Here is a 26,988-nt window from a genome sequence, read left to right as displayed (position 1 = left end):
AGGGTTGCACAGCCAGTTATCGTAATTTTAAGTTGTATGCCTGTAAAAAATTAAATTAGTAAAAGTCATGTGGTAGATACATTTGCAACAATGACTAAAAAAAAAAAAAAAAAAAAGTAGCAGCCTAGGCTGCTTAAGTACAACCAAAAAACTCATGGGATTTGGATGTTTAGTTTCATGGTTTCATGGATCATCCAGTTAATTGGCCTAAAAACATGTTTAGTGTTACCTTCTGGTTCATTTTGTAGTGCCTGGGGTTGAAGGGAAGGACAATATACAATGACAGCACAAAATGATCAAGGCACAAGAAGACACTGAGAGGAGCACAAGTGATACGGACAATAAAGGTGAATACTATCACATACACAGTCCTACAGTAACAGCAATAATCATGATCTATGAGTGGATATATAGATAAACATACATGCTGAAGAGAAGTGGGAGGGGAATGGGATGATACTCATGAAAGCATTAGTTTGACTGAGGATATTTCTATTCATATGTGCTCCAAATATATCCATGAATATTGTAGGACATTCAGGGGGCAAAATTATGAAAACTTGTTAGCCATAACCAAGAACCTTGAGGGAATGAGTCACTGGGTTTAGAGGTTCAGGACCATAGTCTTAGAGGGCATCAAAGTGAATTGCATAATGGAGTCCACGAAGACAAAGTTGTACGTCTTACTCTGATGACTAGTGACTGAGGTCCTAAAGCTTGTGAGGTGCCTGCTAGAATAAAACTTTCTTCCCAGATCTTTCCCCATCTGGAACAAGGAAGAGTGAAGAAAATCAAAGACACATTGAAACAATTAGTCCAAAGGATTAAAGAACCACACAAAATCCAACCTCAATGATCTTAAGATCAGAAGAGGTAGATAGTGTCGAGCTACCACAACTGACAGATCTGAAAAGGATCTTAGTAGTAGGTTCTGGATAGGATGGGAGAAAAATGTGCAACAAAACTCAAAATCATAAAAACATTGGTCTTACTGTCCTGATAGAGACTGGTGGAACCCCTGAGACTATAGCCCTTAGCCACACATCAAGACTGGAACTGAATTTGTCCCCAGGGCTCAACTTTCAGGCAAACAATTGACAGGCCTGTAAGGTAAGCAATAACACCAGGGAAATATACACCACCTAGAACAACCAACCAAATGATATCAAAAGGGCAGCATTTGCCCAGAAATAGAGCTCAGAAGGCACAAAAGGATAGGAAAGAAGAATGAATGGAAACAGTAAACACAGGGAGGAAATGGGAAGAGTACTGTCACATTGTAGGGCCTGCAATCAACAAAACAAAATATGTATGAATTGATGACTGGAAAACAATTTGCTCTGTAAACTATTATCCAAATCACAATAAGAAGTCAAACAAAAGAAAACAAAAAGCTAACAAGTGGCCAACCAACTCACAACAATTAGTTTCTAATCACCTAGAGTAAGAGGAAGAAGGAGAGTTAAGAACAGGAAGAGGATATGGAATGTGTGGCTAATAGTTTCCCTGAACAGCTGCCTCTTTTGCCATGAGACCAGAAGAACTGAATTGTTGTCTGGCTCCCATTACTGAACATTTTGACCAAAGATTTCATGGAAGAATCCTGACTAAAAGGGGGGAAATGCAGAACAGAATTTAAAGTTCTCAAAAATTCTAGACTTTCTGGAGTCATTGAGGCTGGATTAAACTATTGCCCTGAGATAATAATTAAACTTTAAACCAAATCAAAAATATCCCCTGAATTCATCTTAAAATCAAACAATAGTTTATCTTAAGTAGTAAAAATGTCTACTTTGAGCATTGTGCTGTTTTAAGAACTACTTATATGATCAAGTTGACAACAGCTACTTGAAAGATTAGACAGGAAACTTAAAGAGGTTGTGCATTTATTTTAATGAGAGATGAACAACTCAGAAACGGAGGGTGAAAATGGTTGAACAACTGGAAGAACACAATCAATGTCACTAACTTGTACATGTAGAAACTGTTGAATTGGTGCATGTTTTGCTGTATATATTCTCAGCAACAACGTTGTTGTTGTTGTTATGTGCCATCAAGTCAGACCCAGCTCATAGCAACCCCTCCTTGGGTTTCTGAGGCACTATCACTACGCAAGTAGATTGCCCCATCTTCCTTCAACAACAGCAAGATACAATTTAGAAAGGAAAAAGGTCAGAGCAGTAGACTGCTGCTGGATATCACAACATGGATAGAAAATTTTTTAAAATAGAAAAACTTATTCTTGTGACAAAGATTGCAATAAGAATAGAAAATGTCAGATCAAGAAACTATTCATGTGACAATGATTGTGATGGGAATGAAAATAGTGAACATTTTACCCTTTCTTTTTATAATCATAGTAAAGTAACTTCATGTAGAGCTACTTAGAAGCTGAACTTGAGAATTCTAAAACTGGGGGTGGAAAATGAAAAGGAACAGTGAGGCATAATGTAAGAAGGATCAACATTTAAATGACTACCCAAGGTATCGACATGCTTCAATTACAGAACGTGGGTGGCTTAAACTAAAGGTCTGGTAAAATTGGTCTGCAAATTAAACACATATAGTTAAATTGGAATCATATCTCAATACTTACATTGCTTTGAAATATCCAACTGTGAGCCTTTCTTTATTATGTAAATAAAAAAACTAATTTCTAAGTCCATGTAAAGTGGTAACTAGGTCATTCTAAAATCACAGTATTTAGAGAGACCAAGTCATTTTTTATTTTTCCTGGTTACAAATGACTAATTACCCAAATATTCCTTTCTGGGTTCTCTACACAAACTTAAGCTGAGACTTGCAGTGCTTTCAAATAAATACCTTCTCTATCAAACTAAATTGATATTTTTAAAAAATAATGATAAGAAGTAGTATTGGGCAGTAGTAACACATCCTGAAGTTAAACTGAATTTGAATGACTTATTTCAGTATATATGGCAGGTAAGATGCACTGTAGTGATGATATAATTAGAAAATCAAGTACTATATCAATATTGCTATTCATTTACTGAGAAACACTATCAACTAATAAAAGGAAATAACCTCTTCTAACTCATATGATTAAATACTCAGTGTGTACCAAATATTTACAAATATAGCTATGGCCCTGGGACCTTGCAATCCACCCCTATTAAGTGGCTCTTTGCCCAAACACTGCAAAGTTTGCCTGAGTTTTGTGACAATAAATAAATGAATAAACAAATAAATAAAGGAATCACATGTATTTATGCTTCTATTTATGTTTTATTAGCTTTATATATATTGGGGTTGTTGTTTTTATGTTTCATTGAGTCAGACCCGACCCATAGCGACCCTTCCTTGGGTTTCTGAGGCAGTATCACTACGGAAGTATATTACCCTATCTTCCTTCTGAGGAGTGGCTGGTGGGTTTGAACCGCCAGCCTTCTGGTTAGCAGTCAAGTGCCTTAGGCACTGCTACCAGAGCTCCTATATATTGGAGAGGAGTAATCAATAGCCAACTCTCACATTCAGAACTCAAGGGACAAGAATTTGATTGATTACATTTTCCTTTATTATTCTAATTTCATATTTTGAGAGAAGCGTAGTAGATTTATCAGTCACAACTTGAGACAACTAAATTTGCATATCCTAGGGAATTTAAGTAGATTTATCAGTCACAACTTGAGACAACTAAATTTGCATATCCTAGGGAATTTGAAGTTTTTCTTTCTTTTTTTTCCCGTTGGTGGAAAGAGCCAGAGAGCACAAGATTGAGTCTTAGTTTTAAGCTTGACCATTAGTTCCAAAATGGTCACCTATATAGTAATGAATATTTTCATTGCATGATGTTGTATAACAAAAACAGTAAACCCTGGAAGTTCTGGGACACACAGAGTTGAAAAGAAAGAAATATTCAAGTTCAGTTTAAGCATCTATATGCATTGTAATGCCAAGTTTGTCATCACAGCATGACAAAGAGGAAGATAATCTTTGTCTGCAGTTTAGACTGTTAACTCCGTGAGAGAAGGACTGTGTCTTGTTCACCCCCAGCACAGTGTTTACAGTCTAGTGGGTAATTAATCAGTATTTCATGAGTGGATGAATAAATGCCTATGCTAATGAGATAATCCTGATTTTTTAGGTTAGGAAGGTCCTAGCATCTCACGTGTTCAAATATGAGGGGAGGTCTCCAGTTATAACTTTTCAAAAAGAGTTGCAATGATACTAACAGTCAATGAAACCATTTTAATAATGCTTATTTCAGAGTGTGTGAACACAACTCCTAGAAGTGGTTGCTGCTATGTATTTGCAAAGGAGGAATTCCTGGCAGGTTTCTGCATATGGTTTTGATTTTAGGAATTCTGTAAGATTCTCCCACAAACTGCTATCTACTTTCCTCAGTGTGGCCCCAAAATTCCACAGAAGAGCCTGAAAACTAAGGTTGTGAGCATGTTAAAATTCAAGTTTCTTTGGAAGGTTAACCCCCAATATCCTAAATATCATTGTGTTCTCAGTTGGAAACACCATGTTGGAGGAGGGAAACCAAACTGACCCAGTTGTCATCGAGAGTTGTCATCAGAGTCAACTCTGACTCATGGTGACTCCATGTGTGTCAGAGTAGCACTGTGTTTCATAGTTTTCAGTGGCTGATTTTGTGAAGATTGCCGGAAGTTTCTGCCAGGTGCCTCTGAGTAGACTTGAACCTTCAACCCTTTGGTTATCAGCCAAATGCTGAACCATTTGCACTATCCAGGGACTTTTGGGGGAAAAGAGACATGAAAAATGAATGTTATTAGAATCATTACTGCAAACTATGTTCTATTATGAACCTTTATCTAGGATTCAGGGCCAATAATTTCTAAAATAGAATTTTAGTTTCTCCTTCCTAGTTTTGTTCTTTTTTTTTTTGCCTGGACTCAACTTCTTCCCTGAAATATCTAAAGCACCAATCTGCATTAATAACACTCTTGGTCTACAACAACTACTAACCCAGAGGTGTACAAAAACAGGAAAATCTAATGCACGCTTTCATTTATCATTCTAGTTCTTTCTACTCTATAAGGGAGAAACATTTTTCTATCTTAGCCTTTATAACTGTTGAAAAGAGCATTTATATGCTTAATTTGTGCTCTGAAAGCATGTCAGTTTTTGTCTTTGTCATTTAGAAACTATTGTTCACAAACATAGGTGAGTGCATTAGTTGCTGAGATAGACATTATTGTTGGGGTGGCCCTGGTTTGAAGTAAAAGCAGAAGTGCACTTAACATCATGAGAAAAAAAACAAAATGTTTTTAAATTACATGAGAGAGATTTTGATCTGATCTGGAATTCTTTGGGTAATTGGAAGCCAAATTATACGCAATGCCTTAAAAGCCAGTGCAAATGATTAGAGTCTTTAGCAGAGTGCAATTTTTCTTATTAATCTTTTGCCTAATTTAATGTAAATATTCAAGTTGATGCTTATGTCCACAGAACCAGAGATTGTCTTTGAAATATAATGTCAAAGAATCAGGTTTATTGGGTAAGATTTATCTCAGTAATTCTTGTTTTAAAAGTATTTCAATTGTATTATAAAATAGAAAATCACTTCCTGTAGTTTTAACCCTACTTTGCTGAGCCTTGATTGAAAGTTAAAAGAGTGGAAGAGTAAAGACCGCATTAGGTGTAATTATGGGAGAAACAAACAAACAAACAGAAGAACAAACACAACAGCAAGTGATTGATAGAAGAAATGCAAGATGATCTTCCTTTCATGAACATGATTTTAAGAAATTTGGAATTGGATATATGTTCATTTTCCTGTTTTACCTTTGGTAGGAGGAAGAATATTAATTTTAAGTTCTTCCAAACAATGAGAAAAAGATATTTTTTCCTACTTATCTGCTCCCTTTAATTCAGCAAAAGAGTTGAGCTAGTTATTCTTTTGGCTGCAAGGTGGCTGGGAAGAAATGCATCCTTGGATTCATTGTTGTTGTTGTCATGTGCTTTAGAGTCATTTCTGACTCACAGTGACCTTATGTACAACATAATGAAACACTGCCCGGTCCTGTGCCAGCCTCATGATCCCTTCTATACCTGAGCCCATCACTGCAGCCACTGTGTCAATCCATCTTATTGAGGCCTTCGCCTCTTTCATTGACCCTTCACTTTACCAAACATGACATCCTTCTCCAGAGAATGGTCCCTTCTGACAACATGAACAAAGCAGGTGAGACAAAGTCTGGCCATTCTCACTTCCAAGGAGCATTCTGGCTGCACTTCTTCAAAGGATAGATTTGTTAGTTCTTTTAGCAGTCCATGATACTTTCAGCATTCCGCACCAACACCACAACTCAAAAGCATCGATTCTTCTTAGATCTTTATTATTCATTTTCCAGCTCTCACATGCATATGAGGTGATTGAAAATACCATGGCTTGGGTTAGGCTCATCCTAGTCTTCAAGTAAATATCTTTGCTTTTCAGCACTTGAAAGAGGTCTTTGCAACAGATTTGCACAATGCAATACATCTTTTGATGTCCTGACTGCCACTTCCATTGGTGTTGATTTTGATACCAAGTAATATGAAGTCTTTGACAACTTCAAACTTTTCTCCATCTATCATGATCTGCTTATTGGTCCAGTTGTGAGGATTTTTGTTTTCTTTATATTGTGGTGTAATCTCTTCTATAGACTGTAGTGTTTAACCTTCATCAGTAAGTGCTCCAAGTCATCCTCACTTTCATCAAGCAAAGTTGTGTCATCTATGTATCTCAGGTTGTTAATGAGTCTTCCTCCAATCCTGATGTCATATTCTTCTTCACATACTCCAGCTTCTCAGATAATTTGCTCAGCATACAGATTGAATAAGTATGGTGAAAGGACACAACACTGACACACTCCCTCCCTGGTTTTAAACCATGCGACATCCCTTACTCTGTTTGAATGACAGCCTCCTGGTCTATGTACAGGTTCCTCTTGAGTACAATTAAGTGTTCTGGAATTCCTATTCTTTTCAATATTATCCACAATTTGTTATGATTCACACAATCGAATACCTTTGCATAGTCAAGAAAACACAAGTAAACATCTTTCTGGTATTCTTTGCTTTCAGCCAAGATCCATCTGAGATCAGCTAAGATATCCCTCACTCCACATTCCCTTCTGAATCCAGCTTCTATTTCTGGAAGTTCTTTGTCAATATACTGCTGCAACCATTTTTGAATTATCTTCAGTATGATTTTATTTGAGTGTGATATCAATGATGTTGTTCGATGATTTTCACATTCTGTGGGAATCTTAGATTCATAGAGTCATTGATTTGTCAGGGAATATAGACATCAAGTATATATACATCAGCTTGGCCCAAATGTAGAAAGCCATGTGACAAAAGCCACAGCAGTTGACATGTAGCCTCTGTGTATATATTATCAGTGATATGAAATTATTTACTTCTTTAGGAAATCCATTTTAATTCCAACTGTTAGAATGTCCTTTTTTTCTTTTAGAACATACAAGAAGTCAAATTTATTGATGGATATAGGCCAGGTGGGAACAGTGCTGCTAAAACCTTCATGAGTTCAGAGCTCACCTGCCATTTGTCCAAGGGGTCATGATTGGGAATGTATTTGACTCCACAACTATTCAGGAAGAGGCACTTCTCAGACCCAGTATTTTCAAACTCATCAGCATTAAACTTAATGAAGCCCCACTTGGAGATGTGGATCTTTTGGCAGCCAGCAATCCTGAACTTCACCCTGCATAGGCTCTCTATCACGTTGTCCTAGTGTTGGGCTCGGTGGAGATAGACCTGGGAACTTGGCCTATGTAGACTTTGGCAACTTTACCCTGAAGCTTTCCAGATGCACCTCACACACTTGTCTGGAGCCTATTGTTTCAACACAGGAAAACATCTTGTTGATAAGGATGACATGGAAAGGATGGAGCCCTACTTGTTAAGTGTAAACCTTCTTTGTCATGTCTTTTCACTATGTATTTGATGAAATACAATAAAGCAACATTTAGGCCTTCTGAGGAGACCAACTCAAATTCAACTGACATTATGTGGCCACAAAGTGGGAACACATCCACTTTTGCCTTCTTCTGTCCCACATCAAAGATGCAGATCTTGACATGAAAGACACCTCAGCAGAAGCAGGACTTTGGGTAAGGTTTGTCAGAACTGGTAACGCCAGGCATGGGGGCCCCTGTTGACATGCTGGAAGGAGAGAGTAGAATGTTATTTTTATCAAACTTAAATCTGCTTCCCTGTAACTTTTAAGCTTTAGACCTTATTCTTTTTGAGTACCTTCAAATAATTTGCATTTCACATGAAGACTATTTATACATATAATCTGCTGAGTTTCCAGATCAAATGTTCCAAGCATCTTCCATTTCTTCCTATATGATCTTGTTTAAGAAACTTGTCTTATTTAAGAGTTACTTAAGAATTATGGATTACACCTCAACATAAAATGAAAATCCTTACAACTGGACTAATAAGCAGCATCACAATAAATGGAGAAAAGGTCGAAGTTGTCAAAGATTTCATATTACTTAATTCCACATTCAGCATCAATGAAAGCAGCAGTCAAAAATCAGATGAAGTATTGCACTGGGCAAATCTGCTGCAAAGACCTGTTTAAAGCGCTGAAGAGCGAGGATGTCTCTTTGAAGACTAAGTTGTGCCTAACCCAAGCCATAGTATTTTCAATAGCCTCATATGCATATGAAAACTGGACAATGAGTAAGGAAGACTGGAGAAAAGTTGATGCTTTTGAGTTGTGGTATTGACAAAGAATACTGAAAGTACCATTGACTGTCAGAAGAACTAACAAATCTGTCCTGGGAGAAGTACAGCCGGAATGCTCCTTGAAAGTGAGAATGGCCATACTTTGTCTCACCTGGTTTGACCATGCTGTCAGAAGGGACCATTCCCTGGAGAAGAATATCATGCTCGGTAAAGTGGAGGGTCAGTGAAAAAGGGGAAGGCCCTCAGCGAGATGGATTGACACAGTGGCTGCAACAGTGGCTCAGGTATAGCAAGGATTGTGAGGCTGGCACAGGACCAGGCAGTGTTTTGTTCTTTGTGCATAGGGTCACTATGAGCCAACTTGAGGGAACCCAAAAACAACAACAGCAACAAGAGTTACTATCTAGCAATTTTTCCTCCCCTCCCCTCCCATCCCTGGTGACCAACAATGAACGTTTCCTTCCATATGTAAACCTTTCCTTGACTTTTTAAATAGTGAGCTAATAAAATATTTGTCTTTCTGTGAATGACTTATTTCATTCATCATAATGTCCTCCAAGTTCATCCATGTTATGGAGTATTTTGTGGATTCTACATTATTCTTTAATGTTGCATAGCATTCCATTGTGTATATGTACCATAGTTTGATTATCCATTCCACTGCTGATGGTACCATACTTAGATTGTTTCCATAGTGTTGCAGTGAACATAGGTGTGCATATATCTATTAGTGTCCTGGCTCTTAGTTCTTTAGGATATATAATTAGTAATGGGATTGTTGGATCAAATGGCATTTCTATTTCTATCTTTTTAAGGAATTACCACACCGTTTTCCACAGTGATTCTATCATTTTGCAGTCCCACCAGCAGGGTATGAGAGTCCTAATTCCTCCACATTCTGGTCAACATTTGTTACTTTCTGGATTGTTGAACTTTTCGTATTAGTGCTTGGGCGAGAAGCTATCTCTTGGTTTGATTTGCATCTCTCCAACGGCTAATGATTGTGAACATTTTTTTATGTGTTTGTTGGCCACTTGAGTATCTTCTTTGGTGAAGTGTCTGTTCATTTCTTATGCCCATTTTTTAATTGTATTGTTTGTGTTTTTGTTCATGAGTTGTTGGAATTTTCTATGAACCTTAGAGATAAATACCTGGTGAGATATGTTGTTGTTGAATACTTTTTCCCAATCTATATGTTCTTTCTTTACTCTTTTGGAGAAGTCTTTTGATGCACATAAGAATTTAATTTTTAGAAGGTCCCCATCATCAAGTTTATCATATGCTGTTTGTGCAATAATGTTAATATTTTATAGAATGAAAAAATCATAGTATTTTGGAATTGGATTTGACTTTAGAAGTCATTTAGTTATTGTTATTAGTAGCTGTCAAATCAGTTCCAACTCATAGCACCCTATGTACAACAGAATGAAACACCACCTGGTCCTATGCCATCCTAAGTCTTACTATGTTTGAGCCCATTGTTCCTGCCACTGTGTCAGTCTATCTTGTTGAGGGTCTTCCTCCTTTTCACTGACCCTCTGCTTTACCTAACATCATGTCCTTCTCCAGGCACTGGGTCCTTCTGATTCATGTCCAAAGTGCATGAGATGAAGTCTCACTATTCTCCCTTTTAAGGAAAATTCTGGCTGTACTTTTTCCAAGACAGATTTGTTTGTTCTTCTAGTACTCCATGGCTTATTCACTGTTCCTTTCCAACACCACAGTTCAAATGAATCTATACTTCTTCAGTCTTCCTTATTCACTGTTCAGCTTTTGCGTGCATATGAGGCAATTCAAATACCAATGGTTGGGTCAGCTGCACCTTAGTGCTCAAAGTGACATCTTTATTTTTAACACTTTAAAGGAGCCTTTTGCAACAGATTTGCTCAATTAGATATTGTATGATTTCTTCACTGCTGTTTCCATGGGTGTTGATTGCGGATCTAAGTAAAATGAAATCCTTGACAACTTCAATGTTTTCCTCCATTTATCATGTTGTTACTTATTTAGGCAGTTGTGAGAATTTTTGTTCTCTTTATGTTGAGGCGTAATTCATACTGAAGGCTATAGTCTTTGATCTTCATCAGTAAGTGCTTCAAGTCCTCTTGCCTATCAGCAAGGAAGGTTGTCTTATCTGCATATCACGGGCTGTTAATGAGTCTTCCTCTAATCTTGATGCTGATTTCTTCTTCTTATAGTCAAGTTTCTTGGATTATGTATGCTCAGCATGTATATTAAATAAATACAGTGAAAGGATAGTACTCTGACATGTATCTTTCCTGATTTTAAACCACACAGTATATTCCCTTTACTTTTCTTTGTCTTCTTGATCTTTAAATTTTACATGGGAGTAATTGAAAGTACAGGGAAGTAAGTACCATTGTCAAACAGTCCATGGCAGTGTGCACTGAGGCAGGGTTAGATACTTGGACTTTAGATTTGATGAAAACAGAAATACTTTAGTAATAATATTAGTTAAATATTATTTAATAAAACATATTTTAAACATTTAGTAATACATTCAATAACTTTCTGAATAAGGCAGAAAAGATACTGACTACTGAATAGGGAGGGAGCTCTGGTAGTATAGTGCCTAAGGCACTTGACTGCTAACCAGAAGGCTGGCGGTTCAAACCCACCAGCCATTCCTCGAAAGGAAGATGGGGCAATCTACTTCCGTAGTGATACTGCCTTGGAAACCCAAGGAGGGGTTGCTATGAGTTGGGTCTGACTTGATGGCATAAAACAACAACAACACTGAATAGGGATAAAGCAAAGTAGTTGAGCCCACTAACTAATTTGAATAATCACTATCCTCAAATTAAGTGAGTTATAACCAGCTAGAGATTTGCATGACAAAAGGCAACTGACATTTTTATAAGGCAAAAGGGTAGAATTATTTATTGTTTTCTGAGTGATTCAGCCCAGGTTACTTTAGATTCTCAATAGGATTATGCTACTATATGACTTTTTCCCCCTTTTTACTTCTTTAAAGCAGCAAAAGGACAGAGTAGCAGAAAAAGATGCAGTAGAACTAGGAACAGGAAACCACAGAAAATAGACTGTTTCTTTATCTTGCTCCCTGGCAGTTATTCCTCTTATAGCAGTGAGAGAGAGAAAGAGAGAACTTCATTTCTGTCAGATAAGGGCAAGAGTCACTTTAATGATGAGTAAACGTAAATGTTGAGTACAAACTCCCTGCACACATAGGATTCTTTTTAAGGGAAAAGAAAGAAAATTTCAGGATTAGTGAGAAAGGTGTAAGGTATAAGATTATGCCTTAAATTAGTTGTTATTAGTGGGAGGCAGAAAATTATACCACCACTGTTCACAAGCCTGTCTAAACATCCAAATTGCTTGTGGAACTTGAGATGGTTAGATTCTAATTCTGTTAGCAAGCAGAAGTTCTACTTCCTTCAAAAATCCTTCCCAAATTACTCTGATATAAAGTCAAGGTTAATAACTACTGATATGTTAAAAGCTTGGACCATGCAGTTGCTCTGATTTCTTATTAGCTGTAAGTCTCTGAACAAGTTATTTCTTTTAAAATCAATTCCTTCATTTGTAAAACAGGAATTTTAATTAGAATAAAATTATTATGAAAGTTATTAAGAAGATTAAATTAAGTTATATTTATAAAGTGATTACTGTAGTACCAGACACACAGTTACGCATTCCATGAATATTGTCTATCCTGATAATTTCTTTAAGTTTCTCTAACATGTCATCTTATAAATATGATACTGTTCAGATATTATGTTAAAGATCAATATATAGATAAAGATATAGAAATAAATTTTTGATTTAAAAATACAAGCATTGAAATGTGGGCAACACATGTAAGAACTGAGTGCGAAGGGTTGGATTTTATGAGCTGGCACACAAGATGTTCTGTATCAGAGGAGGAGAAAGGACTGAAGTGTACTCCCTGTTGTTAAAGAGAGTAGTACCATGCAAGATACTAGAATAAGGGATTAAAAATTCCAGCAGGTTAATATACATTGCATGCCTGTTGTGTCCCATTATTTCATTTAATCTTCAGAAGCAGCTTATGAAAGTCAGTAGTGATATTATTCCATTTTCAAACATGGAAATCAGGATTTAGAGTGATTAACAAGCTTGGAAAATATATTTTAGTAAGTGATGAAACCTCTCAGTAAATCACACATACCGTAATTGCCAGCTGTTGTTATGTGCTGTCGAGTCAGACCCTATGAGAATCAACTCATAGTGACCCCTCCTTGAGTTTTCGAGGCAGTATCACTACAGAAGTAGATTGCCCAACCTTCCTTCCGAAGAGTGGCTGGTGAGTTTGAACCTTCAGCCCTCTGGTTAGCAGTCAAGTGCCTTAGGCACTAAGCTACCAGAGCGCCTACAAAATAGGGACTGACCAACATCTGCCACCTAGTGGTAGCATACCCAAATTGCAGGTTTTGTTCATTTGAGGGGCAAATTAACTTTACATTTAAAGTTTTAGCAGAAATTTAAGGTTGTGAAGGAAATGAAGGGAATTTCACTTAATATTTGTCACAAAACTCACCAACAAATTTGACTAGGATAGCGTATTGTAGAAAATATAGCACTGTTGTGTAGACAGAAACTTTGGGTTGGAATTTTATAAAATTTGCAGTCTTAGACAATTTTTAATCTCTGTGAGTGAGCTTTATTTCCTCTAAAATGAACTGGTACACTCTTTAGATTGTTTTGTTGTTGTTGATTGTAAATAACAGACATCTAAAATACTTAGCATAACTACTGGCACATACTAGATATTCAGTAAATGATAATGTAGTTGTTTCACATGCTCTTTTAGTTTATCTAAAAAGTTTATACACATAGGGGCCCAGATACACACAGAGAGTGTGAGACAGAAATAGAGATAGATAAAGAGATCTGCTACAGGGAAAGGAATATGTAGGTCAAAAGTAGTGAGAGAAAAGAAATTATTAACTGAGTGATTAGAGTTCCTAAGTGTTTATTCCTAGACTTTAAAATGGAATTTAAGAGATTTTTAGGAGTAATTTTGACTTAATTTTCTCCTCATATATTGCATAAAAAGTTAAGATTGCAATATTCTCCACTATATTGATAGTAAACACTACTGTTGAGTTGGACCCGACTCCCAGCAGCCCCTCCTTGGGTTTCTGAGGTGGAATCACTACAGAAGTAGATTGCCCAACCGTAGTAATGTAATAGCATAATAACACTATTTATATAATAACATAATAAATCATTATATATTCTATATTATTTCTACAGTTTGTCATTTAAAGTTATTGGTGAAAATTCAATTAGGTAAGGTCTAAGGTAGAAGTGTCTGCCCAATAGTTGATGCTTTGAAATGTGAGTTCTGCTCTTTGTTGTTATAGGTAGATACCCTCCAAATTTCATCAAAGTGTCACTTACCTTCCAAGATGTTCAAACAGGCCACTGAATTATAATTTAGAAAAATAGGTGTTCTTCCCTCCCCACCACCACAGAAAGTTGGAAACTCTCTGAGAAATTAGTTGATAATTTACTTTCACAGAGAATCAAAACTAATTATTTTCTTAGTGATTATGGACTTAATTTGGAAGAAAAATGGGTTTTGTAATTTATTTGAAATATGGGGAGATTTAAAGTACATTGATTAGTTTTTTTTCAAATTTATATTTAGTCCTATAGGAGCTCTGGTAGCATAGTGCCTAAGGCACTTGACTGCTAACCAGAAGGCTGGTGGTTCAAACCCACCAGCTACTCCTGGGAAGGAAGATGGGGCAATCTACTTCCGTAGTGATACTGCCTCGGAAACCCAAGGAGGGGTCGCTATGAGCCGGGTCCGATTCGACGGCATACAACAACAACATTTAGTCCTAATCTTTAATTGTTTTTGTGTATCTCTGATATGGATATTTGTCTTCAACTTCCTAATATTTTATAGTCTAAATGTATTATGGAGTGAAATTAATCAGATAGTTTACAATAAAAATTTATGCACATATATAACAGACTCATTTAAAAGTTCAGTTCAATGGTAAGCTAACAAGTTAACTCTCTAGCTCTTTTAGGAAATTCTAGAATGCCTGAGGCCTGGAAGCTTAATTGTCAACCCTGAATTGTCAACTGTGAAATTTTCCATCCTTAGCTCTTCTAAAGGAGTTCAATGGCAACAGACAGCATAGCTTTTACTGAGCTTGACAAGCATTTAATTCACATGGCTTACTGCAAGTGTTCCTATCCACTCTTATCCGGGCATTCCTCAAAATCAATCAAATACATAAACAATGCAATGAGCAACCCGATATCCATCACATGATATTAAATGATAAAACAAACTAAGGAACTTGCTGTCCAGTTAAACAGGTCTCATGGTGGTGACTCCATGTGTGTCAGAGTAGACTGCGCTCCTAAGGGTTTCCGGTGGCTGGTTTGTCAGAAGTAGATTGTCAGGCCTTTCTTCTGAGGTGTCTCTGAGTGGACTCAAACCTCCAAACTTTCAGTAACCAGGCAAGTGTTTTGTACCACTCAGAGAATCCTACTGCTGTTGAGTCAATTTGACTCACAGTGACCCCTCCTTGGGTTTCTGAGGCAGTATCTCTACAGAAGTAAATTGTCCAATCTTCCTTCCGAGGAGTGGCTGGTGAGTTTGAACCTCCACCTTTCTGGATAGCTGTCAAATGCCTTAGGCACTATGTCACCAGAGCTCTTCTTAAGTTAATAGTGTCATTGAAATCATTATTCTTATCTCATTGTCCCTATCATCAACATTTAATAAAGGAGTAAGTCCTATATGAGTTCCATTGCAATGTGATAGCTATGAAGATTAAATTCTGGAATTCATCTGCCCTAGAAGATTATATTCAGAAATATCTACCATGGCCACAAAAAACAAAACAACAACAACAAAAAAAAAACACTGCTATCAAGCCCATTCTGACTCAATAGAGATCCCCACTGGGTTTCCAAGTCTGTAAATCTTTATGGAAGTAGATTGCCTCATCCTCCTCCTGCAGAGCAGGTGGTGAGTTTGAACACCCAGCCTTGCAGTTAGCAGTGGAATGCCTTACGTGCTATGCCACCAGAGCTCCATACCACCGCCACAGCATAAAGATATTAAAATTATCAATGAGCCCACAGAGGTGTTGATATCATCAGAGATAAACACATCAGGAGGCATTGTCTAGGTTCGTGCTTAACCTGCAACATACTGAAATGTTTTCTCTATCTACACCTATTGAAATTCTTCTCTTATTCTAAGGCTCAAATAGGAGCGCTGGTGGCATAGTGCATAAAGTATTTGACTGCTAACCAGAAGGCTGGTGGTTCAAACCCACCAGCCACTTTTCAGAAGGAAGGTTAGGCAATCTACCTCTGTAACTTCTTCCAAGAATTTTTTCTGAGATCTTTCAGTTAAAATGAACTGTTCCTTTCCCCAAGTTCTTTAGTACTTATCAGAGTCTGTATGGTATTTACTTAGATATGTGTGTCTAGCACAGGAAGTAGTGTTTTGCATAAAGTAGTTATGGGAAATTAAATACATTTCCAATCCAACTCTTTTATTTCTTGTTGTAGTCTTTAAAGATTCATCACTGTCCTTCTCGCTTTGCATTAGCCACAGCATATTGTACGTGGTATGTTCTTCCTGGTAAAAGGGCCAAAATCTCCATCTCTTTTTCATTAAAAAAAACAAAAACAAAAACATAAAAACACTGCTTGAGTTGATTCCAACTCACAGAGACCCCCAATGGGTTTCTGAGGTGATACATCTTTATGGAAGCAGATTGCCTGGTCTTCCTTCTGTGAAGTGGCTGGTGGGTTTGAACTGCCAACCTTTTGGTTAGTGGTCAAATACCTTAGGTACTGTGCCACCAGAGCTCTTTTCTTCTTCCTTGCTGGCTCTCAAACAAGCACACAAACACCTTAGTTTTAAGGGTTATCTGCTAATAATGTAAGAGAAACAAACAGGAGATAATATGAAGAAAGTATTCAGAAGGATGGGGTAAGCATCCCATGCTGAAGAACAATAGCCGTAATATCATGCTTGTTAATAGTTTCTGACTAGCTTTTTTTTTCATGTTTTTATTTTTGTCTTTTTTTTTTTGCTCATATGCAAATAGATTTTTGCTGTTATCCTCAGTGTGTTGCCCATCAAATGTCCTTTTCCCTCACCACTGCCTTCTTCCATTAAGCCTTTTTCAGTTTTTTCTTTTTTTGTTGTTGTTGTTTTTGTTGTCCCATGGAGGTAACTGTAATCGAGAACTAACATCCATTAACATATCTACTTGGCTCAAGGGGTTAATTTTCATGTCTGAAACCTCTATGTTGGTCCCATATCCATATTCTGATGCAATACACTTATTTAGTCTTTTGTTTATTTATCTGTTCACTGAACAAATATTTATTAAGCGCACTCATGATATTTCAAAGACAAATAATACATGATCCTTCACATTCAGTAATTTATTTCATACAAGAATAAATGTCTAAGTTCAAAATATTGCAATAATTTGTTACAAATTCCCAAAACAAGGTGTGTTTGGTGTAATTTGTTCAAAGACAATTCAGTAGATAGGATAGCTGTTTTCAACAAATGGTGCTGAAACAATTGGATACTTATACACACATGCACACACACATACATACACACACAAACCCTTTAGCCATATCTTGCCTCATGTACAAAGATGAATTCAAAACACATCACAGTCCTAAATGTAAGTTCTAAAACTATAAAATTTATAGAAGAAAGCATAACAAAAAAATCTTTGAGTTTGCTAGGCAAAAATTTCTCAAATATAATACCAAAAGTGCAAACCATAAAATAAATAATTCATAAATTGGACCTTATCATAATTTAAAATAGAACTTAACAAAAAAAAAGGAAAAAACATAGTTTAGGAGAAAATATTTTACAATTATCTATTTGATAAAGAACTTGTATCCAGAATGCACAAATTTTTTTTTTTAATTTTTATTTTTATTGTGATTTGAGTAAAAGTTTACAGAGGAAATTAATTTTCCATACAGCAGTTCATGCACATTTTGTTCCACTGCATTGACTGCAATTCCTCACAAGGTAACAGCTATTTTCCTCCTTCCTTCCTGTAGTTACCTCTTCCCTGTGTCTTTCCCTCCCATACGCTCTCCACGCCCTGAGCTATCTCCCTGTGCAAACACTACCCTTCTCTTCTCCCATGTTCCAAGGAGTGTACCTACCTAATGTAAATGTTCACCCCATATGCCTGTCTGTTGTTTGACTGGAAGCCAGAAGAGTAAATTCGGTTCCAGATGTGAAGAATAACTAGGGGCTGTATTCTCAGTGGTCTCACCAGACTCTACCAGACCAGCAAACCTGGTCTTTTTTCTTTTTCTTTTTTTTTTTTTTGATGATTTTGAGTTTTGTTCCACATTGTTCTCCCACTCTCATCTAGGATCTCCTGCACCAATCCCTTTCCAAGTGATTGACAGTGGTAGCTGGGCATCATCTAGTTCTTCTGGTCTCATGGTCATATAGGCTGAAGAGCACATGGTCTACTAGTGCACTGGAATAATTGTTTCCATGAGTTTTTGTTTCTCTTCATTCTTCTTTGCTCTGTATGAAGAGAGACTCATCATTGCATCTAGATGGCTGCTTGCAAGTTTTTAAGACCCCAATTGCTACTCACCAAAGTAGGATGTAATGTTTTTATGTAGTATGCTATGCCAGTTGAGCTTGACGTCCCCTGCGACCATGGTCCCAAGCTCACAGGTCCAACTACTTGCTCCCTCATGATAGCTGGCTGTGGCTAAGAAGCCACAACAACCTTTCCCTTGCCAACTCTGCTATACACCCAGACACAGAATACATAAATAACTCTTAAAACTCTATAATCAGAAAATGAGTAACTGAAAAAAAAAGGGCAAAAGATTTTAGTATTACACCAAGGAAGATATATGTATGCAAATAAACACATGAAAAGAGGCGCAACCTCATTAACTGGAAAATGCAAATCTAGGCCATAATGAAATACTGCTTCACACCCACTACAATGACTCCAATCAAAAAGATGGATAAAACTCTTCACAAGCATGTGGAAGAACCAGAACCCTCACATAATTTTGGTGGAAATATAAAGTTGTACAGCCTCTTTGGAAAACAATTTTGGTTTATTAAACAGTTAAATACATAATTCTATGTGATGAAATCATTCCACTCCTGGGTAGTTACCCAAGAGAAATAAAAGCATATATCCACACAAAGACTCACACTCAAATGTTTACAGTCATTTTACTATAAGAGCCCCAAATTGGAAACCATCCAAATGCCCATCTAGGTGAATGATAAACAAATTGTAGTGTATTCATAGAATGGAATATTCTTTACCAATTAAAAAAAAATGGATGACTGACAACATGAATGAATCTCAAAATGATTATGAAGCATGATAGAAGCCAGACAAAAGTAATATATATTTTATTATTCCCTTTATATAAAGTTCTAGTAAATGAAAGCCAACATACAGTCAAAGAAAGCAGATAGTAGCTGCCTGGGGATGGGGAAAGGCTAGAAGTGATGGATTACAAAGAGGCAGGAGGGATGATAGATTTGGTCCTTTTCTTGATTGTGGTGATAGTTTCCAGGATGTGAATACATACCCAAACTTATCAAATTTTACACTTTATCTATGTGCAGTTTATATCAATTATACCTCAGCAAACCTTTCTAGAAATGAGATGTATGTATTGTAAATAGTCATCACATGAAGAAGAAATGAAAATCCAGGGTTAAATCTTGAGCAATGAGTGAGACTTTGCCAGGTGGATTGGGTTGAGGCTAGATGGGGGAAGTAAGTTAGGATATTCTAAGAAAAGGGAAGAATGTGGCCTGTTATAGGACTGTACACAGGTTGGTGAACACAAATGAACAATAAAGAGGCTGGAGAGGTAGGCAGAGGCCAGGTCAGGAGTCTTGGAATCCAACCTAACTTGTTTGGATGATGATTAAGTAGAAAAGAAGTCAAGAAACTACTGAAAGTTTTCAAGCAAAGGTTTGAAATGACCACATCTGCAGTTTAGGAATATAGTACTAGCTGCTGTGTCATAGAGAACAGATTTAAGAGGAATGTGTGTGTGTGGGGATGTGTATATGTTTATGTGTATGTGTGTGTGTGAGAGAGAGAGAGAAAAGGAAGGGAAGGGAAGGGAAGAGAAGGGAAGAGAAGCGGAGAAAAAGGAAGAGATAAAATAGACAATGGAGGCAGGGAAATCAGAATAAAGATGATTGCAATTGTCTGAGAAATTGTGGGTTAGGCAAATCAGGCACAGCACAGAGGCTGGGATGACTTCCTGACATTGGAAGATAATGAAGACAGTAACCAAGAGATAAAAAAGGAGGAGCGGGTTTGAGACATCCTACAATTTGAAGAGGATTTGAGACTTTTAAGTAGAAATATCCAGTAGATGACTGAATACAAGATTATGAAAATCAGAGGAGGCCAGTGCAATACACTTGATAAGATAAATCATGAAAAATACTTGGCACATGGGAAAAAACAATGTCCTGAGACTGAGGCCACTATTTGAGAGAGTGCTGAAATCACTAGTCTCCAGGATACAAGAAAGTTGCCTTAGAACGTCCTCTCATTTTTCCTTTCCCCGGAATTTAGGGTTTAGAACTTTATGGTGGAAAGGAAGATCATAATCATCCTCTTCACCCTTCCCTCTCTTTCCTCTTCCACTCCTGGTGTGACAATTTGGATGGTCAGATCTGGGAGGTATAGCTTGGGCTGGGTGAGGGTTGGATGGAGCCCTATGAAATGGAGCAAGGAAAGTGACAAGGTAAAGAACAGGGATAAAGAAATGCTTCAAGTAACACTGCGGGTAGGACTGTAAAATATTTCAACCACTGTGGAAATCGATATGGCAATTCCTTAAAATGTGGGAAATAGAAATACCATTTGATCCAGCAATCCCATTACTACTTTTATATCCTAAAGAAGTGAGAGGCAGGACATGAACAGATATAGCACAACCATGTTCATCACAGCACTATTCACAATAACAAAGAGATGGAAACAACCTAAGTGCCCATCAACCAAGGAATGGATAAACAAACTGTGGTACATACACACAATGGAAAACTGTGCAATTCTAAAGAATAATGCAGAATCTGCAAAACACCGCATAACATGGATGAACTTGGAGGACATTATGCTGAGTGAAATAGGTCAATCACAGAAATATAAATATTGTATTAGTCCACTGTTGTAAAAAGTCAAGGAAAGGTTTATACATAGAAGGAAACTTTCTTGTTGATTACCAGGTATGGGAGGGGAGGAGAGACAAAATTCCTAGACAGGTTGGGAAAAAAAAATATGTATACATATATGTATATATATGCCAAAGATTATTAGTGGTTACCAGGGGTAGGAGGCAGGAGGGAAAGGGAAACTTTTGTTTGTGGGACATTGAGTTTATGTTAGTGGTGGTGGAATATTTTGGAAAAAAATAGCAATAATGGTGGACAACATGAAAAATATCATCAATGTCCCTGAGCTATAAATGGGGAAGTTGCTACATTGGCGAAGATCTTGTTGTGTATGTTTTGACCACAGTTTAAGAAAAAAAAGAAAAGAAATGCTTTAAGTATTACGCTAAATATTATACCTGGATACTTAATCTCACACTTGAAGGGGAAGCAGGGAGGGGCTGGTCAAAGATGGCTGGTGTCTCCACGAGAATTACTGGAGCCTAACAGCAGACATGTGAGCACGTTAATGGTTTGCACTATCCAGTGACTCCCAACCAGGTGCTATCCAGTCAACTCCAACTCATGATGACCCCATGTGTGTCAGAATAGATTTGTGCTCCGGAGGGTTTTCAGTGGCTGATTTTTTGGAAGTAAATTGCTCAGCTTTTCTTCTGAGCAGCGTTTGGGTGGACTCAGTTAGCAGCTGAGCATGTTTGCACTACCCAAGGACTCCCAGTAAATGCTTTTTGAATTGATGAAGGGACTCACGGCAGGCACTTAATACTGTTGATGGATAAGGATAAATCTGCTGAAGATTACTTGGGGGTGGAGTGGGAGAAGAGCATTTCTCACCATTTCACAGAAGCCTTCTCACCATCTCACTTTTCTCACTACCTTTCAGCTCTTGTTGTAGACGTGTAGGGGTTTTCTATTGTTACGTTATATACGTGTAGGGGTTTTCTCTTGTTATGTCTCAGGATGCTCACTGATGTTTAAAGTGGCTTCTTACACTCCAAATCCCTTTCTTGCAGTACAACCCAAGGATTCAATTGTCCTTTGACTCTGTTTTAAAATGGTCTCATGCATTTGGATTTTGAGCATACTCCCCCAGCTTAGCTATGGTGAAGGATATAGTCTTCTTCCCCAGCTCACTGTTTCTGAAGCTGAAGACAGGCACACCAACCATTGGTGTTGTTAGGTTGTTGCTATTAATCACCATGGAGAACTTACAGAGAATAACAAATATAAAAAAGCATGACAATGATACCACGGTTACCAAAACCTACAAAACCTTTTGATGCTGATCTTGTTCTAACTTTGTACTAGCTATTATTTGGACACTATTCAATTTTTCTCACCTACTTTTGTTTCTGAAGATGAAGCTCACCAAATCTCCTCTTTCTGAGTGCCCCTTGCTAGTCTCTAAAAAACAGGGTGTGCTTTCAAGAAGATTCAAAGAGATTAAAGTAATACATGATCCACCCTTACCTGGCCTCAAGTAGGCCAATTTTACCCCTAAGGACCTATAGACTGGATGATACCCAACCCAGGATATTTCTGCAGATATTTCTTCCCTAAGTAAAATGATTACCCTTTAGTTTTTCTTTTGGTTTCATTTTGTCCATTTTTTTCTTTTTTAATTATGAAAATACTGCTAATCAGAAGTCTGGCGGTTCAAATCCACCAGCCACTCCTCAGAAGGAAGATTGGGCAACCTAATTCTGTAGAGATACCACTTCAGAAACCCAAGGAGGGTTGCTATCAGTCTAATCGAGTCAACAGCAGTGAGTTTGGTTTGGTTTTTATTGAACTTACGAAAACTGAAGAAAAAAAAGAAGAAAATAAAGCAACAACAAAAAAACTCACATACTACAACACAAAGATGAAGGTAGTTTTATGTTCGTACATGGCTGGTGGTTCAAACAGACTAGGTACGCCTCAGAAGTAAGGTTGGGAAATCTACTTCTGTAGCGATACTGCTTCAGAAACCCAAGGAGGCGTCAGATCCGACTCGACTGCAATGGTGGGTATGTTTGTACACAGCCTTTACTCATTATTGGAATAAGATATATGCATAACTTGGTATTATTTGTTCCATTTAAGATGATAAGTATTCTGCTATCCTACTGAATAATTTGGAACATATAACTATAGTGGCTACCAACTATTCTATTATATGGATTTACTATAAATTTAACTACTCTTCTACCCTTGGATATTTAAGTTGGTTTCAATTATTTAGTCTTATAAAGATTTCAATGAAAATCTTTGTATACTTTTGTTCCTATTTATGATTGCAAACTTCAGCTAACTAACCAGAAGTGGACTTTCTAAGTGAAATAGTCCAATGGCATATTTTTATTTTAGAACATACTATAAAATCACCATCTAGAAAGTTTATTTCAATTTAATTTCTGTCACACTCACCCTTGCCTGCTTCAAATCCCGGGTTTCAGATCTGAATTTTACAGACACTCTAGACCAGGGCATATACAAGACAATCCATTGGGTTAAGGTAAGAAAACATTGAAACATCTATTTTCACATCTTAAAGATCTCATCTCTTTAGCATTCGTAAAAAAGACTTTATTTTGAAGTAACTTAAGATTTAGTTGCAAAAACAGTGTAAAGAATTCTTGTATACTCTTTATCCAACTTCCCAAAATGTTAACATATTGCATAATCATTAATAGTTATCCAAATGAGAAAATTGACATTGATACAACACAATTTATTCAAAAGCCCTATTCACAATTTTTAAATTATCCCCCTGGGTGTCCTTTTTTTTTTTTTGGTTCAGGACCCAGTCCAGGACATTTATTTGCCATCTCCTGATTCCACTCCAAAACAGGAAAGATTGGGATTCATTCTTTGTCTTCCATGACCCTGACATGTTTAAGTGTCATATGGGCCAGATAGTTTGTAGAATATTCCTTAATTTGGGTGTGTGTAACATTTCTTTATGATTAAATTCAGTGTGTGTTTTTTTTTTTAGCAAGAATGCCAGGAAAGTACCAGTGTCTTCAAAGTATCTTATCAAGTGGCACATGATACACATCATTAGTGGTATTGTTAACTTTGGTCATTGTTTTAGGCGCCATCTGCCAGGTTTCTCCATTATAAACTTACTATTTTATATTTTGTAATTAGTAAGTATCTTATGAGAGATGTCTTGAAATCTCAATCTTATAATTTTTAATTGTCTGCACGATTTATTATGTATAAATGCATTCATGCATGGATGTATGTATATAACGTAAAAAAACTTAATATATGTATTGAGGGTGGATACTATTTTTTACTCATAGGGTTATCTAACCAAAAACATTTATGAAAATCCACTTCTAGACCAATTTCATGTTCCATCCTTACCATTAATGTATGACTTTCCCACTGTCTCTTCCTTGAAACATTCTATGATTAAGTTTGCCCTGTTTTCATTGTCTCCTTATCTGATTTTATACTGTCTTGTACCTGTACATATTTCAACAGTTTTCTTATTTCTTGGCTTATTTTTTAATCACTCTTCATTTTCCCCATGCTTCAGTGCCATGCATACCTATCTAGATTCTAAAGTAGTCAAATACAGAGACTACATACATCATAGTCTTTACAATGCTAAATCCTCTAAGATTAGTATCTGTGCTTTATTTCTGTACCTTTCATAATGCTAACATAATGCCTTGTACACAAAAGGCCATCAAATATCTTTATTTATTGCTTGAATGAGAGCATAAACATCTGGTACAATGTTTGCATACTGAGGAAATGCAATTACTTTTGTTCAACGACTGGGGCAGATGCTTTTAGGTGACTAACCAAGTTACTATTTCCTACTCCTTGCTAGCCAGCTTCTAGTGGGTGTTGAGTGTATGATATAGTTCTAGTTAATGAAAAATAAAGGGAAGTCTTCTGTGCAATTTCCTTCTTCCTAATTCTTGCCGTGAGTGTAGTGGTGGTGGCTGGGCTGCAGCAGGCATCCTATCACCATGAATGGCAGAATAAGAGAAGAGAAGTAACATTGATCCTCACATTTCTAAACTGAAGAAGCAGGTCTAAGAATTATTATCTACTTATGAATATCCTGCTATGTAAAAAATAAATGTTTATTGGTGAATGCTGTGGTAGCTGCATTTCCTTCTACTTGTTTATCAAAAATATTTCTGACATACTCCAATAGACTGGAGAAGCAAGGATTATTGCTTGATTAATTCAAGATAGACTCACTGAAAAGGAGAATTTCATGATCATTTTGGTAATAAGAGAAATGACTTGGATACTTGAATTAGAACAAATAGAAATGTCCATAGATGTGGTGTTGCTTTGGGTTATGTCTAGAGGTGAGATGGGATAGTGAATTGAAGGGAGCTCATTTCTGGGGTCTTTTGATAGAGTGAGTATAAATAATGGGATGGTGTATGCCACCATGAGGGCATTGAGAGCTATCAGCATGATAAAATTCATAATGGGCAGGGCAACATAGGAAGTATGGTAAAGATAATGTGGTAGACAGATAAGAAACAGGAAATGTTAAAGATGAAAGTGGGAAACTACACAGGCCACCAGAGATCTTAAAAAATGCAGACTATTTGTGGAAGAGTGTATAGGACATATAGAATCAGAGGCTGGAGTCTAGATTGAAATTCTACTACAACTAGCTGAGCAACGTAGACAAGGAAGCTCAGATTTCTCATCTCTGCAAAAATAATGACTAGCTGCCCTGGAGTTGATTCCAACTTACAGCAACCCCATCTGTATCAGAGAACTGTACTCCATTGAGTTTTCAGTGGCTGATCTTTCAGAAGTAGATCACTAGGTCTTTTTTCCAAGATGTTTTTGGGTAGTCTTGAACTTCCAACCTTTACAACCCAGTAGCTGAGTATGATAACCATTTGTACTACCCAGGGACTTGGAATAATAATAAGAAGAAAGGTTTTATTATTACCATTTTGAGGTAGATACCTCAAGAGATATATGAAACAATTATTCAAATAGGGAATGTTGGAAAGGAATAAACAAATGACCTATACTACCAAACGGTAGTATAACCTGAAGACATGCTACATGTTATATATAAATGAAGAAGAGAATTCTTTGAGATAAATTTTCCTTTTGACTGAAGCTCAACTGGAAGAAGAAACAGTTTCTAACATGAGAGTGTATCTCAAGTCTCAGGGCCATTTTAGTTTCAGTGTTGCTGAATAAAAATCCAGTTTTTTTCTCAGATTCAGAGGCAATGACAGGAAAGTTCAGTGCAAATAATTTCACCACTTTTAAACTTCTAATAGTTCTCAAGCCAAAAGTAGTTGATGAACGTTATGTTTTGGTCTTTTCACCTGTTTTAATCGAGGAGCCTTCTGTGATATTCTACTTTTGGTCCCAGAACATTCACTTGAAGGGTTTACTAGTCAAAGCCAAACCCATTCTGCCAACAGCTCTAAAAATACTCTTGGTTTCTGCCAGTCAATTTTCTTCTATTTTCACAATTAGTGGTTCTGCCTGGAAACTGTCTGCCAACATGCAAATCTCATCCAAGGGCTGATGGAAATTTGAGAATGTGCTAAGCTGTGTAAGGTCTAAGAGCAACATTATTCATTCACTATTGGAAATATTTAAACAAATGTAAATCAAGGGAAAAAAAAGAGATGAAATCTCATTACAAGAAATGAATGGATGCTTTCCACTCTTTCTACAATATAGTCTTGATACCCATTTACATACCATTTGTAATATTAATATTATTGTAGTGAAATAAATCAAATCCTTCAGTTTTACATTTTTAATTACATTTTACTGCATTTGTTCTTTTGTTTATAGTTAACTAATAAAATATTTATTACTTCTTACATATATGATAGTGTTTCTGTATTTTAATCAGATTTTACACATAATCTTTTCTCCCTCTTTTAGTATCTTTTTTATGACCCTACACACCACAGGATGCTGTTTTGTGGAAAACCTCATTATTTTTTAATGCATGACTATTTATTAATGTATTGTGTATATAACACACTATGCATTTCTTTGAATTGATGAATACATTTACATCCACTTGAGAATAAAAATTCCCTTAAGGGCCAATCTCA

General features: G+C 36.7%; 1 pseudogene; it reads right to left on the bottom strand.

Annotated features, from left to right (window-relative positions):
* Positions 1-8,159, bottom strand: part of LOC103195869 — a 97,489-nt pseudogene extending 89,330 nt beyond the window's left edge.
* Positions 8,160-26,988: the final 18,829 nt, after the last annotated feature.

The sequence above is a fragment of the Orycteropus afer genome, unplaced genomic scaffold (genome assembly GCF_000298275.1).
Source record: "Orycteropus afer afer isolate SDZICR_OR568_19922 unplaced genomic scaffold, OryAfe1.0 scaffold00060, whole genome shotgun sequence".
In the NCBI taxonomy this organism is placed as follows: Eukaryota; Metazoa; Chordata; class Mammalia; order Tubulidentata; family Orycteropodidae; genus Orycteropus; species Orycteropus afer.
Note: the sequence above shows the minus strand (reverse complement) of the source record. Positions and strands in the feature narration are given on the sequence as shown.